Source organism: Balaenoptera ricei, chromosome 17 (genome assembly GCF_028023285.1).
Source record: "Balaenoptera ricei isolate mBalRic1 chromosome 17, mBalRic1.hap2, whole genome shotgun sequence".
Lineage (NCBI taxonomy): Eukaryota > Metazoa > Chordata > Mammalia > Artiodactyla > Balaenopteridae > Balaenoptera > Balaenoptera ricei.
In genome coordinates, this window is record NC_082655.1 from 71,607,915 (window position 1) to 71,624,610 (window position 16,696).

Sequence of the window (16,696 nt, forward strand, 5' to 3'; positions counted from 1 at the left end):
TGTACAGTTGGCTCGTGAACATGACCTCGAACTACACAGGTCCACTTATATGCAGATTCTTTTTCAATAAATATGTACTGCAGTGCTACACGATCCCCAGTTGGTTGAATCTGTGGATGAAGAACTGTGGATATAGAGGGCCAACTGTAAAATTATACTGGGATTTTCAGCTGTGGAGGGTCAGAACCGCTAACTGTATATACGTCTGTTCTTACTGTGGAAGTGAGTGGCAATAGTGCTGGACACCTGGTCTTGCTTGGTAGCTTTCTGAAAAGTACGTGCTCATAGTACTGTCTGGTAGGCCATACTCAGAGGAGTTGTGAGCTCCAGAAGAAAAAGAAGATTTGGTAAAGCTCCATTCATAGATGACTTAACCTGGAAGGTTGTTTCTCTATGGGCAATGCTTATCTTAATCAAAGAAGAAAACATTTGGGCAAACTCATTCATAACTATGACTCAATATTATTAAATGTCATTCCATGGAAGAGATTGAATCCAAAGGGAGATTTTAATTAAGGAGCCAGTGTTACACTTAACTAATTGCTTGCTTCTCTTCTTCCATGAGCAGATTTCTTGTCATTGTTGAAAATGTCTCTGTCTCTGCCTTTCTCTCTCCATATGACTGCCTCTAAGTCACACTGTCCATGGACTTCGATAGGGAGAGCCCAGCGTTAAGGAGGCTGGTTAGAGCAACGGCCTTTCTGCTCCAGATACCATGTATGGGAGGCTTTCCTCACAACCAACTGATTCTTCTTTAAACACTGGGAAATGTCCTGACTGTCTCGAGTAGGAATTAGGATGATGATTTGGAGGGGTATCTTTTTTTCTGGGCAACAGTAGAGTCATATTTCTTTTATTTCCCCAATTTTCATGAAATCTCTTTCATCGGTTCATATTAGCAGGAAGTTCATTTTCTGCTTCTTGTGGTTTTCCTTGACTCTGAATTATCCAAGAGCTCTAGACATCTACTAGTCTCAAGAGGTGACTTGTGCTTCCAAATACGGGGCAAGGAGAACACTGGAAATTCTTTTCAGTCCACCAGTGGGTTCAGGTTCTAGATGGCTCTTAATTTTAGGCCGCTGAAAGCTGATGCTGCCCGGTTTAGTCTCTTCTTTTTTAGAGGAGACCATCCACTTCATTTTTAGGTTTTCATGGTTAAAGGTCTTAATTTACGCTTTATATGCTCTGCCATCATTCCCAAAGTACAAACATCATGCTACTATATGGCAACTACCTTTCTGCTAATGAACTTCCAGGCTTCAGCTTTGATTCTAGGTTCCCAGTCTAAACTCCTTGGAATGTTCCTTTTTGGGAAACCAAGGGGTTTCCTTTCCTACCAGCAAAACTCAGCTAGAAACTCATCAGAGAAGTATAATGTGATTGACTCTAAAAATGGAAGACATCAACATTTTAATCTCTTTCCCCTCAGAAGACTGCTTGATCTTTATATAAATATACCTGCTACCTTGTATCCAGCTCTGTCTACTAAGGAGCATGAGGGACAGTCTGACAAGCTACAAGGAGTCCCATTTAACTTTTCCTCCAGGGGTATGGGTGACTTCATACTTTACATGTGTTCAACCAAGGGAGGCCATTCATCTCTACAGATAAGTTGAAGAGCATCAGCTCCAAGGTGACTTTATGCTTTTGTGAAGGATTAGCATTGATTGGTAGCTTCTTTCCCAGAGAGTGTTTTTTCTCACCAGGCACTGCATTAAAATATAGTTTCTAAAATGGTATGTGTTGATTTCCATACAAATTGTTGTCCACATTGGGATAATTTTGAGTGAGAAAGGGGAAATTATTTAATAATTACACTGGACAACAGGTCTAAACCAAGACTATTAGAGGCACACAGAGATGTCTGGTGATCCTGTGTGTGGACCTACATCTTCCCTGAGTGATGAAAGGTATGTGTAGCCTTCTCTGTGCAACAGCCCCAAAATACCACAGAATTCAAAGACTTGCAAAACGTTTAATGGGTAAAAAGTACCAACAAAAGTGATTTTGTTAATCCAGAATCCTGAGGATAAATATACTGATAGAAGATACTGATTTGGCTGTCAAGGTGCTTGAGCAGATTTGGGATCATTATATTCATTTTTAAAAAAAATAAATTTATTTATTTGTTTTTATTTTTGGCTGTGTTGGGTCTTCCTTGTGGTGTGCAGGCTTCTCATTGTCATGGCTTCTTTTGTTGCGGAGCACGGGCTCTAGGTGCGCGGGCTCTAGAGCGCAGGCTCAGTAGTTGTGGCGCACAGGCTTAGTTGCTCTGCGGCATGTGGGATCTTTCCGGACCAGGGCTCGAACCCATGTCCCCTGCATTGGCAGGCGGATTCTTAACCACTGTGGAAGTGATTAAGAATCAGCCCTAGGATGTCCACGTGTACATCCCCAAGTGCGGATTCTTAACCACCAGGGAAGCCCTATTCATTGGTTTTGAACTAAGTTGTCCTTTTCTTTTTTTTTCTCTTAGATAAGAAATTAATAAACAGTAAAGGTCAATATGTTCAAATAAATAAACTTCCCAATTTGCTGAAAACAGGACCTAGTTTTTAACTCAGTGTGTGTTGTGTTAATTTTCTATCATTGAATATGGCTGGACTTGAACAAGGCATGATATGTCTTCTTGTGTTACCATGTTAAGCTCTACTTCAAAGGCTTTGTTTCATTCAGTGTCAAATTCTGTGAGCTTCTTCACCAAAAATCTTGTATACTCTTTAGCTATTTCAATAATCTAGGCAACTATATAATGAACAACATCAAGAACTTAGAAAATATATGCAAGTTAAAAAAGAATGAGAGGTTTAGCCAAGACATGTTTAGAACACGTTAGAAATGTTTCTTTCACAAGTTTGTTTCAATGCTGCCCCTCAAGTCTAGACACAGGCTCATGTGCTATGCTGATGAACTTCAATAGAAACAGTAGATGCCCATGAAGATGACAATCAGAAGGATGTGTCATGTGCTTCTCATTAGATGTCATAAAGCATAAACCATTTGCCAGTTTAACCAATTTTTTTTTTTTTTTCAAAAGGGAGCATTGCCTTGTGGAAAGAGTTCTCTATTTAGAATCGGGAGACCCAATAAAAGTAGTTTCAAGTCTGGATCTTCCCCTTTTCATTTTTGTGCTTCTTCTTCAAGTTACTTATATGAATTAGGTAAAATAAAATCCACCTCAAATTAGAGGTGAGAATTAAATAACACATACTTAAAAAACCTGGAACATTACAGAACCTCAAAAAAAGATGCTGTTTTCCTTCATTCATTAAATACATTTGCAAACAAATACTGAGAGCTAATGATCTCAGGTAGTTTTCCTGTTCTCTGATGTTGAACACCACCACTACAAATGCTTTTTTTCCCTTTTCTTTTCTTTTTTTCCCAATAAGTGCCATCATCAGTCCACAAATATTTATGAGGATAACTAAGTGTAAATCATTGTGATAGTTGTTGGTTGAACGAAATAATTTGGTCCCTATTTGCATGGAAGTAAGAGTTAAGTGGGAAAGCAAAGAGTGAGTGAGGAAACAAAGAAAGTATATATAATTAAAAATTGTGGAAATTACTGAAAAGGAAAAGAACAGAGCACAATAATAGAGAATAAGGATGAAAACCTCATTTAGGTAGGGTTACAGAAAAGATCTCTCCTTAGAAGTCACATTTAAACTGTGAGAGAAGTGACATTTTGGTAGAGAACTAAAAGGTGAAAACAAGAGAGCCAAGGTAATGTACGAGTAAACAGATTTTGGGCATGGGAACACAGTATTTACATCTGGAAAAGAACTTGATGATTCAAGGAACTTAGAGCTGGTTGGTGTGCTGCCGCATGATGAGTAAGCAAGGCAGAGGATAATATGAGAGGAGGTTAGGGTGCAGCAGGAGACAAATTATACAGGGTAGGGGCCATGGAAGGCATATACATGTTATCTAAAATGCAATGGGAAGCCACTACAGAGTTTTAATCAGGAGAGTAATGTAATTTACTTTAAAGTTTTAATGAGTACTGTAATTGTTGTATAGAGAAGTAATTAGAGGGGGAAATAGTGAAAGCAGAAGGTAAGATAAAAGGCTGTTTTGGGAGTTCAGAGAAGAGATAGTTGTTTGAACCATAGTGGTTGCAGTGGAGAAACTGAGAAGAATATAGGATGAAGAATTGACAAAAAGTTGGTAATACATTTGATGTGGAGAGGTAGAAAGGGAGAATTTGGAATCATGGATGATTCTCTATGGTTCTTGATATTAATGTGGAGGGAAGGACCATTTACTAGAGGGGAAAAGACGAGAGGAGGAATTAATTTGGTTGATGTGAAGATCAAGATTTTAATTTTGGACATGTTTGAGATGCTTGTGAGATATCTGAGTTCACTCCTCAAGAAAGTCTTTAGATATACAAGTATGGAGTTCAAAGTAGAGGTTTGAACTAGTGGTTTATATTTGGGCATCACTGGCATATACAGGCTTGGTTAAAGCCATGGGAATGGATGAGATCATCGTGGGAGAAAATATGGAAAGATAAAAGTACCTAGGGCTGAGCCGGGCAGCAAAGAAGAAGATGACACCTTGAGGCAAAGATTAACTAATGAAAATTAGAAAGACAGAAGAGTTTGTTGTCACAGGAGCCAAGACTAAAGAACTTTTAAAAGGAGGGTGTAGTTACATTTGTTAAGTAATGCTGAAAACCAAGTAAAGAGACAAAAAAACTGTCTGCTGTATTTGGCAACGTGAATGTCATTAATGACTCTAACAAGAGTAATTTCAGAGCATGATATGGATGAGAACCAAATTGGAGTGAGTTGAAGAGTGAATGGAAATTCTTCTTCTGGTAAGACAGTGGACCAAAATCATCGTAAAATTCTCCTGCTCAAAACATTTATATATACTGGATAGACTACAACAACATTAATTTGCATGCATGGCTGAGCTTTCAATAAATAAAATGGAAATTCCCCAAGTGCTAGAAATTCATATGAGAAATAAAATAAAGAAAGAAGCATGCAAGCTAATTTTGGGGCTATTCTGGGAGAGACTGTCCATCTGAATCATCTAGGGGCTTGGGTTTTAATGATCATGTAGCAACAAAAGATGAGACTTTAAGACTACATGAGGTGAGAAGTTAGAACTAAGGTACTTGCACAAAGCTCAGATTACGCCGTCAGTGAAATCATCATCATCATCATCATTATCACTATCATCATGATCATCTCATAAGAGTTTAAAACCCCAAAACTGAACTTCATGAGGGGTTGAGGTTTACAGTTATACTGTTAGCATTATTTAGAAACTCTTAAGCCAAGAATTCAACATGAAATTTGGTACCAGGATGAAGCAAACATTAAACTCTGGAGGGACATTTCCTCAAACCATATCACAGAATTTCCATGGTAAAGACTTAGTGTAGATGAGCTCAGAGTCCAAAATTACAAAACATATATGGAAATAATCCCTAATGAACAAGAGTCAGCCAACACACATGCACAGACTCATATATAAACAGGAAGATTAGAACCTTAGACAGTAGAATAATCTGATGGAGACTGTATATTTATTATAATTAAAAATGTAAAAGAAGGAATCAAAAACTTAAGAATACAATATGAGAAATAAACAGACAAGAAGAAAATAAAATAAAATTTCTAGAAATGCAAATTAGTCTGTTAAAGACTCAATTGTTGGCTTGTTGGTTGGTTTGCATCTGCAAATGGACAGCTCTGTGCTGTGTAATGGAGACATAACTGTGAGACCCTATACTTACTCTCACAGAGCTTCTGGTCTTGTGGGGAATGATTGGCATGATTCCCATCACCAGAAAAACAAAAGCAGTTAGTTAATCCATTGATAAGTTATTAGAATAACTGAATAAAATTGAAGAAAGAATTAACACACTAAAAGACATATCGGAATTAGAAAACGAAGAAATAATTCAATTACCCAGAACATCATTTGAAGATACAAATAGATACAAATGTGAAAAGAAGTTTTAAACATATGGGGGATAAAATTAGAAAGTTCAACATACATTTAATAGGAGTTCCAGAAAAGGAGACGAAAAGAGAAGAGACAATATTCAAAAAGACAATGGCTGAGAATTTTCCAGAAGTGATATACAGACATGAAGCTACCAATTCAAGAAACACAACATATTCCAAGCAAGATAAATAAAAATACATCCACAGAAATAGATCATAGCGAATCTGCGGAACACCAAAGACAAAGAGAAGATTGTAAAAGTAGTCAGAGAGAAAAGACAGATTTTCTAAAAATGAATAAAAGCTACACTGGAAGCAGATTCTAATTAGTAACAGTATAATGCAGAAGACAATGGACCATCACCTTCAAAATATAGTTAAAAAACCGTCAACTTAGAATTTAACACATACCTAAAATAAAAATCAAGATTGAGGGTAAGATAAAAGTATCTTTAGTAAGACTAAGATCCAAAATCAAAGAAAATACTTCCCAAATGTCTAGTTGACTCTAAGCTATGTGTGTAAATGAGAGACTCCCCAAGTGCCCAGAGAAAAAGCACACATAGATAATAGAGGTCTGTCCTTGAAAGGCAAGATGCTCATGATGAGGGTGTGAGTTTCCTTAGACTTTTACAGATTGAGTTCCCTACCCATCACAAGGCTGATACTGAGTATATCCCTTCCCAAATCCTTGGGTGATCACTAAATTACTAGGAGGAGGGGAGATGGCTAGGGGGCCAGGCTAAAAATCAGAAGCTGGAAGGGAAAAACCTAAGCAGAGACATCAGTGGCTGTACATCACAGCCGATACAGATTCTTCATTTAGAATCCAGGAATTAATTGCCAATTGTCAGTAGAACACAACAGAATGTATAGTCTCTCCAATATATTATGTACAATTTCAAGTTTGACCAAAACTTCCGAGACATCCTAAGAAGCAGGAACTTGTGAGCCTTACTCAAGTAGAAAAAAATATAGTTAATAGAAACTTACTCTGAGTGGCTGAGTGGGTCCAGATATTGGATTTAGCAGATGAAAACTTCAAAGCAAATCTTATATTTGAAGAAGTAGATTAAAATATGTTTAGTGAATTAAAGCAAAACATAATAAGAGAATCAATGGGCAATCACAATGGCAAAATGGAAATTGTGAAAAGAACCAATTGAAAATTTTAGAGCTGAAAACTATGTTAACTGAAATGAAAATCCACCAGATAGACTGAAAAAGATATTTGAAATATTATAGAAAAGAATCAATTAACCTGAAGATAGTTTATTTATTTATTTATTTTAAGGCTTGTCTTATTTTTTTTAACATTTTTATTGGAGTATAATTGCTTACAATGGTGTGTTAGTTTCTGCTTTATAACAAAGTGAATCAGCTATATACATACATATATCCCCATATCTATCTCCGCCCTCTTGTGTCTCCCTCCCACCCTCCCTGTCCCAACCCTCTAGGTGGTCACAAAGCACCGAGCTGATCACCCTGTGCTATGCGGCTGCTTCCCACTAGCTATCTATTTTACATTTGGTAGTGTATATATGTCCATGCCACTCTCTCACTTCGGTCCAGCTTACCCTTCCCCCTCCTCGTGTCCTCAAGTCCATTCTCTACATGTGCGTCTTTATTCCTGTCCTGACCCTAGGTTCTTCAGAACCATTTATTTTTTTTAGATTCCATATATATGTGTTAACATATGGTATTTGTTTTTCTCTTTCTGACTTACGTCTCTCTGTATGACAGACTCTAGGTCCATCCACCTCACTACAGATAACTCAATTTCGTTTCTTTTTATGGCTGAATAATATCCAATTGTATATATGTGCCACATCTTCTTTATCCATTCATCTGTTGATGGACACTTAGGTTGCTTCCATGTCCTATTGGCTATTGTAAATAGAGCTGCAGTGAACATGGTGGCACATGACTCTTTTTGAATTATGGTTTTCTCAGGGTATATGCCCAGTAGTGGCATTGCTGGGTCGTATGGTAGTTCTATTTTTAGTTTCTTAAGGAATCTCCATACTGTTCTCCATAGTGGCTGTATCAATTTACATTCCCACCAACAGTGCAAGAGGGTTCACTTTTCTCCACACCCTATCCAGCATTTATTGTTTCTAGATTTTTTGATGATGGCCATTCTGACTGGTGTGAGGTGATACCTCATTGTAGTTTTGATCTGCATTTCTCTATTGATTAGTGTTGATGAGCATCCTTTCATGTGTTTGTTGGCAATCTGTATATCTTTTTTGGAGAAAAGTCTATTTAGGTCTTCTGCCCATTTATGGATTGGGTTGTTTGTTTTTTTGATATTGAGTTGCATGAGCTGCTTCTAAATTTTGGAGATTATTGCTTTGTCAGTTGCTTCATTTGCAAATATTTTCTCCCATTCTGAGTGTTGTCTTTTCGTCTTGTTTATGGTTTCCTTTGCTGTACAAAAGCTTTTAAGTTTCATTAGGTCCCATTTGTTTATTTTTGTTTTTATTTCCATTTCTCTAGGAGGTGGGTCAAAAAGGATCTTGCTGTGCTTTATGTCATAGAGTGTTCTGCCTATGTTTTCCTCTAAGAGTTTTATAGTGTCTGGCCTTACATTTAGGTCTTTAATCCATTTTGAGTTTGTGTATGGTGTTAGGGAGTGTTCTAATTTCATTCTTTTACATGTAGCTGTCCAGTTTTCCCAGTGCCACTTATTGAAGAGGCTGTCTTTTCTCCGTTGTATATTCTTGCCTCCTTTGTCAAAGATAAGGTGACCATATGTGCGTGGGTTTATCTCTGGGCTTTCTATCCTGTTCCATTGATCTATATTTCTGTTTTTGTGCCAGTACCATATTGTCTTGATTACTGTAGCTTTGTAGTATAGTCTGAAGTCCAGGAGCCTGATTCCTCCAGCTCCGTTTTTCTTTCTCAAGATTGCTTTGGCTTTTCGGGGTCTTTTGTGTTTTCATACAAATTGTGAAATTTTTTGTTCTAGTTCAGTGAAAAATGCCAGTGGTAGTTTGATAGGGATTGCATTGAATCTGTAGATTGCTTTGGGTAGTAGAGTCATTTTCACAATGTTGATTCTTCCGATCCAAGAACATGGTATATCTCTCCATCTGTTTGTATCATCTTTAATTTCTTTCATCAGTGTCTTATAGTTTTCTGCATACAGGTCTTTTGTCTCCTTAGGTAGGTTTATTCCTAGGTATTTTATTCTTTTTGTTGCATTGGTAAATGGGAGTTTCCTTAATTTCTCTTTCAGATTTTTCATCATTAGTGTATAGGAATGCAAGAGATTTCTGGGCATTAATTTTGTATCCTGCTACTTTACCAGATTCATTGATTAGCTCAAGTAGTTTTCTGGTAGCATCTTTAGGATTCTCTATGTATAGTAACATGTCATCTGCAAACAGTGACAGCTTTACTTCTTCTTTTCCGATTTGGATTCCTTTTATTTCTTTTTCTTTTCTGATTGCTGTAGCTAAAATTTCCAAAGCTATGTTGAATAATAGTGATGACCTTGGACAGTGTTGTCTGTTCCTGATCTTAGAGGAAATGGTTTCAGTTTTTCAATTTTGAGAACAATGTTGGCTATGGGTTTGTCATACATGGCCTTTATTATGTTGAGGTAAGTTTCCTCTTTGCCTACTTTCTAGAGGGTATTCATCATAAATGGGTGTTGAATTTGTCAAAAGCTTTTTCTGCCTCTATTGAGATGATCATATGGTTTTTCTCCTTCGATTTGTTAATATGGTTTATCACATTGATTGATTTGCCTATATTGAAGAATCCTTTCATTCCTGGGATAAACCCCACTTGATCATGGTGTATGATCCTTTTAATGTGCTGTTGGATTCTGTTTGCTTGTGTTTTGTTTAGAATTTTTGCATCTATGTTCCTCAGTGATATTGGCCTGCAGTTTTCTTTCTTTGTGACATCTTTGTCTGGTTTTGGTATCAGGGTGATGGTGGCCTCGTAGAATGAGTTTGGGAGTGTTCCTCCCTGTGCTATACTGTGGAAGAGTTTGAGAAGGATAGGTGTTAGCTCTTCTCTAAATGTTTGATAGAATTCGCCTGTGAAGCCATCTGATTCTGGGCTTTTGTTTGTTGGAAGATTTTTAGTCACAGTCTCAATGTCAGTGCTTGTGATTGGTCTGTTTATATTTTCTATTTCTTCCTGGTTCAGTCTCAGAAGGTTGTGCTTTTCTAAGAATTTGTCCATTTCTTCCAGGTTGTCCATTTTATTGGCATATAGTTGCTTGTAGTAATCTCTCCTGATCCGCTGTGTTTCTGAAGTGTTAGTTGTTACTTCTCCTTTTTCATTTCTAATTCTGTTGGTTTGAGTCTTCTTCCTTTTTTTCTTGATGAGTGTGGCTAATGGTTTATCAATTTTGTTTATCTTCTCAAAGAACCAGCTTTTAGTTTTACTGTTCTTTGCTGTTGTTTCCTTCATTTCTTTTTCATTTATTTCTGATCTGTTCTTTATGATTTCTTTCCTTCTGCCAACTTTGGGGTTTTTTTGTTCTTCTTTCTCTAATTGTTTTAGGTGTAATGTTAGGTTGTTTATTGCTTCTTGAGGTAGAATTGTATTGCTATAAACTTCCCTCTTAGAACTGCTTTTGCTGCATCTCATAGGTTTTGGGTTATTGTGTTTTCATTGTCATTTGTTTCTAGGTTTTTTTTTTTAATTAATTAATTTATTAATTTTTGGCTGTGCTGGGTCTTCGTTTCTGTGCAAGGACTTTCTCTAGTTGTGGCAAGTGGGGACCACTCTTCATCGCGGTGCGCGGGCCTCTCATTGTCGCGGCCTCTCTTGTTGCGGAGCACAGGCTCCAGACGCGCAGGCTCAGTATTGTGGCTCACGGGCCTAGTTGCTCTGTGGCATGTGAGATCTTCCCAGACCAGGCCTCGAACCCATGTCCCTTGCATTGGCAGGCGGATTCTCAACCATTGCGCCACCAGGGAAGCCCCTCTAGGTATTTTTTGGCTTCCTCTTTGATTTCTTCAGTGATCTCTTGGTTAATTAGTAGTGTATTGTTTAGCCTCCATGTGTTTGTATTTTTTACAGATTTTTTCCTGTAATTGATACCTAGTCTCATAGCGTTGTGGTCGGAAAAGATACTTGATACGATTTCAGTTTTCTTAAATTTACCAAGGCTTGATTTGTGACCCAAGATATGATTTATCCTGGAGAATGATCCATGAGCACTTGAGAAGAAAGTGTATTCTGTTGTTTTTGCATGGAATGTTCTATAAATATCAATTAAGTCCATTTTGTTTAATGTACCATTTAAAGCTTGTGTTTCCTTATTTATTTTCATTTTGGATGATCTGTCCATTGGTGAAAGTGGGGTGTTAAAGTCCCCTACTATGATTGTGTTGCTGTCGAGTTCCCCTTTTATGGATGTTAGCATTTGCCTTATGTATTGAGGTGCTCCTATGTTGGGTGTATAAATATTTACCATTGTTATATCTTCTTCTTGGATTGATCCCTTGATCATTATGTAGCGTCCTTCTTTGTCTCTTGTAATAGTCTTTATGTTAAAGTCTGTTTTGTCTGATATGAGAATTGCTACTCCAGCTTTCTTTTGATTTCCATTTGCATGGAATATCTTTTTCCATCCACTCACTTTCAGTATATATGTGTCCCTAGGTCTGAAGTGGGTCTCTTGTAGACAGCATATATATGGTCTTGTTTTTGTATCCATTAAGCCAGTCTATGTCTTTTGGTTGGAGCATTTAATCCATTTACATTTAAGGTAATTATCGATATGTATGTTCCTAGTACCATTTTCTTAATTGTTTTGGGTTTGTTATTGTAGGTCTTTTCCTTCTCTTATGTTTCCTACCTAGAGAAGTTCCTTTAGCATTTGTTGTAAAGCTGGTTTGGTGGTGCTGAATTCTCTTAGCTTTTGCTTGTCTGTAAAGATTTTAATTTCTCCGTCGAGTCTGAATGAGATCCTTGCTGGGTAGAGTAATCTTGGTTGTAGGTTTTTCCCTTTCATCACTTTAAATATGTCCTGCCACCCCCTTCTGGCTTGCAGAGTTTCTGCTGTAAGATCAGCGTTAACCTTATGGGGATTCCCTTGTATGTTATTTGTTGTTTTTCCCTTGGTGCTTTTAATATTTTTTCTTTGTATTTAATTTTTGATAGTTTGATTAATATGTGTCTTGGCGTGTTTCTCCTTGGATTTATTCTGTATGGGACTCTCTGTGCTTCCTGGACTTGATTGACTATTTCCCTGAACACAGTTTAATAGAAGTTACCCAATCCAAAAATCAAAGAGAAAAAAATGTAAAGAAAAATGAACAATCTCAAGAGCTAAGAGGCAATATGAATAATTCCAACATATATGCTATTGGAAACCCAAAAGGAGAAGAAAAAATTATATAGAAAAATTGTTTGATGAAATAAAGGCTCAAAATTTCCCCAAATTTTTCAAGAACGTTAACTTACAGTTCCCAGAAATTCAATAAATTTCATGTACGGTAAAGTTCAAGGAAACCACAGCTTAATCATCTCATTGTAAAATTGCAGGAAGACAAAGATTTGGGGAATTCCAGAATATTTTGATTACTGTGGTAGTCACATAACTATATGCATCTCCCCAGACTCCTCAAACTGTACAGTTAAAATAAGTGAATTTTATTTTTCGTTAGCTATGCTAAAACAAAACTATAGAAAAATATACATGTGTAATACATAACACATATATGTATATGTTTATCACATATATCTATTTTATAGTTAATTTGGATTTATCTCAAGAAAAGAAGGATAGTTTAGCATTAACATTAGACAAATCCATTATTTTAAATTAGCACATAAAGAGATTAAAGGAGAAAACCATATGATCCTTTTAATAGATACAGAAAGAATATCTGATAAAATTCAACAGTGATTCATGATAATCTTGTCTAGTAAACTATGACTAGAAGGCTTTTCCTTATCCTGAGAAAATATATCTTCTGAAAACCTGCAACAAATATTTTAAATCATGAAACTTGAGAAGCATTCAAATTCACTGATACCATTGATCTCAGCCTTAATCCAACTTTTTACTGGAGGTCCTAGCTAGTGAAATGAGACAAGAAAAGTAAAAGAAATATGTAATAATTAAAATGGAGGCTAAGTAGTTTTTCTTTTGGAAAAAAAATGATCTCAATATTTCAATATTCCAGACTGCAAACCTCATCAGTCAGCAATATATGTGTTCCTAAAAATCCCCCCACCGTGCAAAATCTCACTGTAAAAAGCACAGGGCTTAGGAGAGAAGTGGAATCAGGGGGGCAACACTCAAAAACTTCATCATTGACACAGAAAAAGAAAGATAGGGGAAGAAACTGGAAGCACTGTTTTTCAGGTATGAAGTGGTTACAAAATACATAAATACTACAGTAAATATGGCACTTTACCTTGGGAAAAAACTGACAGGTTACTTGTAGAGCAGCCATGAGAAGAGTTTCAGCTGGTGAATTATGGTGAGGCAGTGGAAAGAGGTTATCTGAGGTCTCATGGAAAGTTGTAACACCAGATGTAAACAGGTGTGGCACATAACATACCTGTGATCAGAGGTAGCTGGTAGATGTTTGAGGTACACACATGCGTGCGCTGTGTGTATTCCTACACAGCTTGGTTAGGTTGTGTGCTGTTCTCTGCATTTACCTAATGTTTCTAGCTGATGGAATTGTACAGAAACAAATTGGATATTTGTATTATGCTCACATTTTTTCTTACTGTAACAGTTGTCTTGGAACAAATTTACACTTTCAAAACAGACACTGTAGCCGAACTGATTGTATAAGAAAATACAAGAGTGTATTTTTTTTTTAGCATTGTTGTATGGGAAAATAATTTTCCTAAGTAAGACACAAGAAGTAAAAGCCATAAGACATGGATTGATTTGACTATATTCAATAATAATAGGAATAATGATAATGATGATGATAAAACTTTACATATAGCAAAAATGATATAGCAAAAAACAAAAAACTAAGCTATTGACTGGCTTAGAGAAGGTGATACTATTTATATAGAACTTCTACAAATCAATAAGAAATATGCAAACAATCTAAAAGGAAAACGGGCAAAGGCAATTTACAAAGCAGATAAAACAAATGTCTAATAAGCATAAGAAGGGCTGCCCTACCCCTCCTAATAATTAGGGAGATGAAAACTAATTCAACAATAAGCTATCACCTACATACTAGTTTGGCAATTAGTAAGTTTGATTGCACCAAATGTTGGCAAGAATGTGGGAAACAGGAACTTTTATAATGGATGATGAAAACCAGAACTGTTATGATCACTTTGGAAAACACTTTGTCAGTCTAGTAAAACTGAAGATGCCGATAGTTTAGGACTGGTCCCCACCCTAGAAAATATATGTCATACGTATATGTGATCAAGGATGTTCAAAGCAGGATTGTTTGTGATAGCAAAAACATGGAATAATCTGTCTGTTATTAAGGGAATGTATAAAGCTTTGTTTATTGAAACGATGGGAAAGTATAAAGCAGTTAAAATTGTGCCCTAGATCTATGGATATCAACATAAATAACTTGCACAAAGAAACACAGTGTTGGGACTTCCCTGGCAGTTCAGTGGTTTAGACTTTGCCTTCCACTGCAGGGGGTGTTGGTTCAATCTCTGCTCCGGGAGCTAAGATCCCACATGCCTTGGGGTCAACAAACCAAAACATAAAACAGAAGCAATATTGTGACAAATTCAATAAAGACTTTAAAAATGGTCCACATCAAAAAAAAAAAAAAAAGGAAACAATGTTAAGGGTGAAATATATGTAAATGTTACATAGAGCATGCAAAATATTCAAAAGACAAACTACTAGTATCTATATGTTTTATGGATACATGCATGTATTAGAACACTTGGGAAGGGAATAAGGCACAGCAACTTCAGAGTCGTGGTTAACCGGGTAGAGGAGGAATGTGGTGTGTGGTCTGATGTTCCTGAAACATTTTGTTATCTTATTTTTTAAAAAAGAAAGAGTCATTGGATGCAAATATGGCAAAATTTGCTTAATCTCAGTGGTGAATCCATGGGTGTATGTCTTGTGTTATTTTCTGCCTTTTTTGTGTGTTTGAAGTCTATTCAGCAAATATATATTGAGTGCCTTATTTTATGCTAGGCAATTTTAGTAAATGAAAAACAAAATATAAGGGAGTGGATGGAAAGAGAAGTCTTGCATTGACACATATATAGAGACATCTAGCTGGAAGTGCGTTTGGGCCGCCTGGGCACGCAGGGGGCGTCCTGCAGTGTAATAGGGCTAAGTGTGAGCATTGCCTCTGTCAGCAAACACATCTGAAGCTGAACCCAGTGCTTATGTCTGTGGAGGGTGCTGGAGATGTGAACAAGTTGCTCTTTCTATGTAGAACAGGTGTGCAGGCTTTCTTCCTTCAGGACTGGGGCCAACAGTGTGCTCGGGGAGTGGACAGCGGGCCTGCCTTCGGGTCCCCACGGACAGCAGGATGTTAGGACAGCTGTGTCTGAAGATACCTCTTGTTTTGGGAAACCGAAAGGCTCTGGGGTGCAGGGAAACAAGGTGGTTTATATTTCATAGCCAGGAAGCTCTGCATTTTCTAACATAAAGACAGCTCTGCCTGGAAATGCTGAGAGTCGTCCCTTCCTGACGTGACCACAGGTTCTCTCTCTATTGGCCTTAACCCTCTCGCAGCTGGACGAGAGGATCCTGGGAAATAGCACATCCCAGACGAGGGCTGCTGGGATGCCAAGGGGTTAACAGGCACTTGGTGTGAAGTTTTAATATTCCACAAATGAAATGTGCATGTGAAATGGGGAAAAAAAGAGGAAAAGATTATATTTGTCAGCTGGGCTGCCATATGCTGTTCTGGCCAGAGCACAGCAAAAATGGTGACAATTCTTTCCTGAATGAGAATCTCTGTCAACTCCTGATTTCATGCCTTTCTTTGGACAAGCAGCAGCTTTCTTCATGACCAGGCAGAGTCTAAGATTTTTGTTTTGGTGGGGGCAATCTGTGTCTACCCCTAAAAGGTAGAACATTGGCATTGCTTGGCTTGATTTTTCAGGCAGTCGAAAAAGCAGGAAAATCATAAAATTCATCAGCATATTTTCTTCTTCTTCTTCTTTTTTTTTTTTTTTAAATGAAATTGGCCCTTAGGGTAAAAACAGTCCTCCGAAAGAACAAATAGCTAGCTGAATGACACATGGAGAGGAGGTTATGTTGGCAGATCTGTTAGTTCCTACCAAAGTCATCATCACACAATTTTGCAGAATTGACTTTGTCACACAAAAGGCATTTCTTATTCATATTTGGTAAGTTATGATGTATGTTAGTAAAAAATAAATATCTGAGTCTTTGTGTTGTAAGAAAAACAAGATTCAGCCTTGATGTGAGGAAGTAGGTCTTTTCTAATTATATATTTCTGTCTTATTTTGCATTTGAAAATGCTAAACTGGACACAATTACTTTTTTCTTTAAATAATGTTTTATGGATTCTGTTTGCTGATTGTCTAAGTAATATAATCTAGAAGATTTGAAAGTTGTAGAAAATTTAGAAAACAAAAATCTCCCATAATCATTCAATCTAAAATAATACTAAAATATTTTAATATATTTTTCCATATTATAAATAAATAAATGTATAAATGATTCTTACATAGTTGAGGTCATATTATTAAAGGTTGTGTTATCAATAGAATTCTTAATAGTTCCATATATCCTATTGAGAGGATGTTCTGTT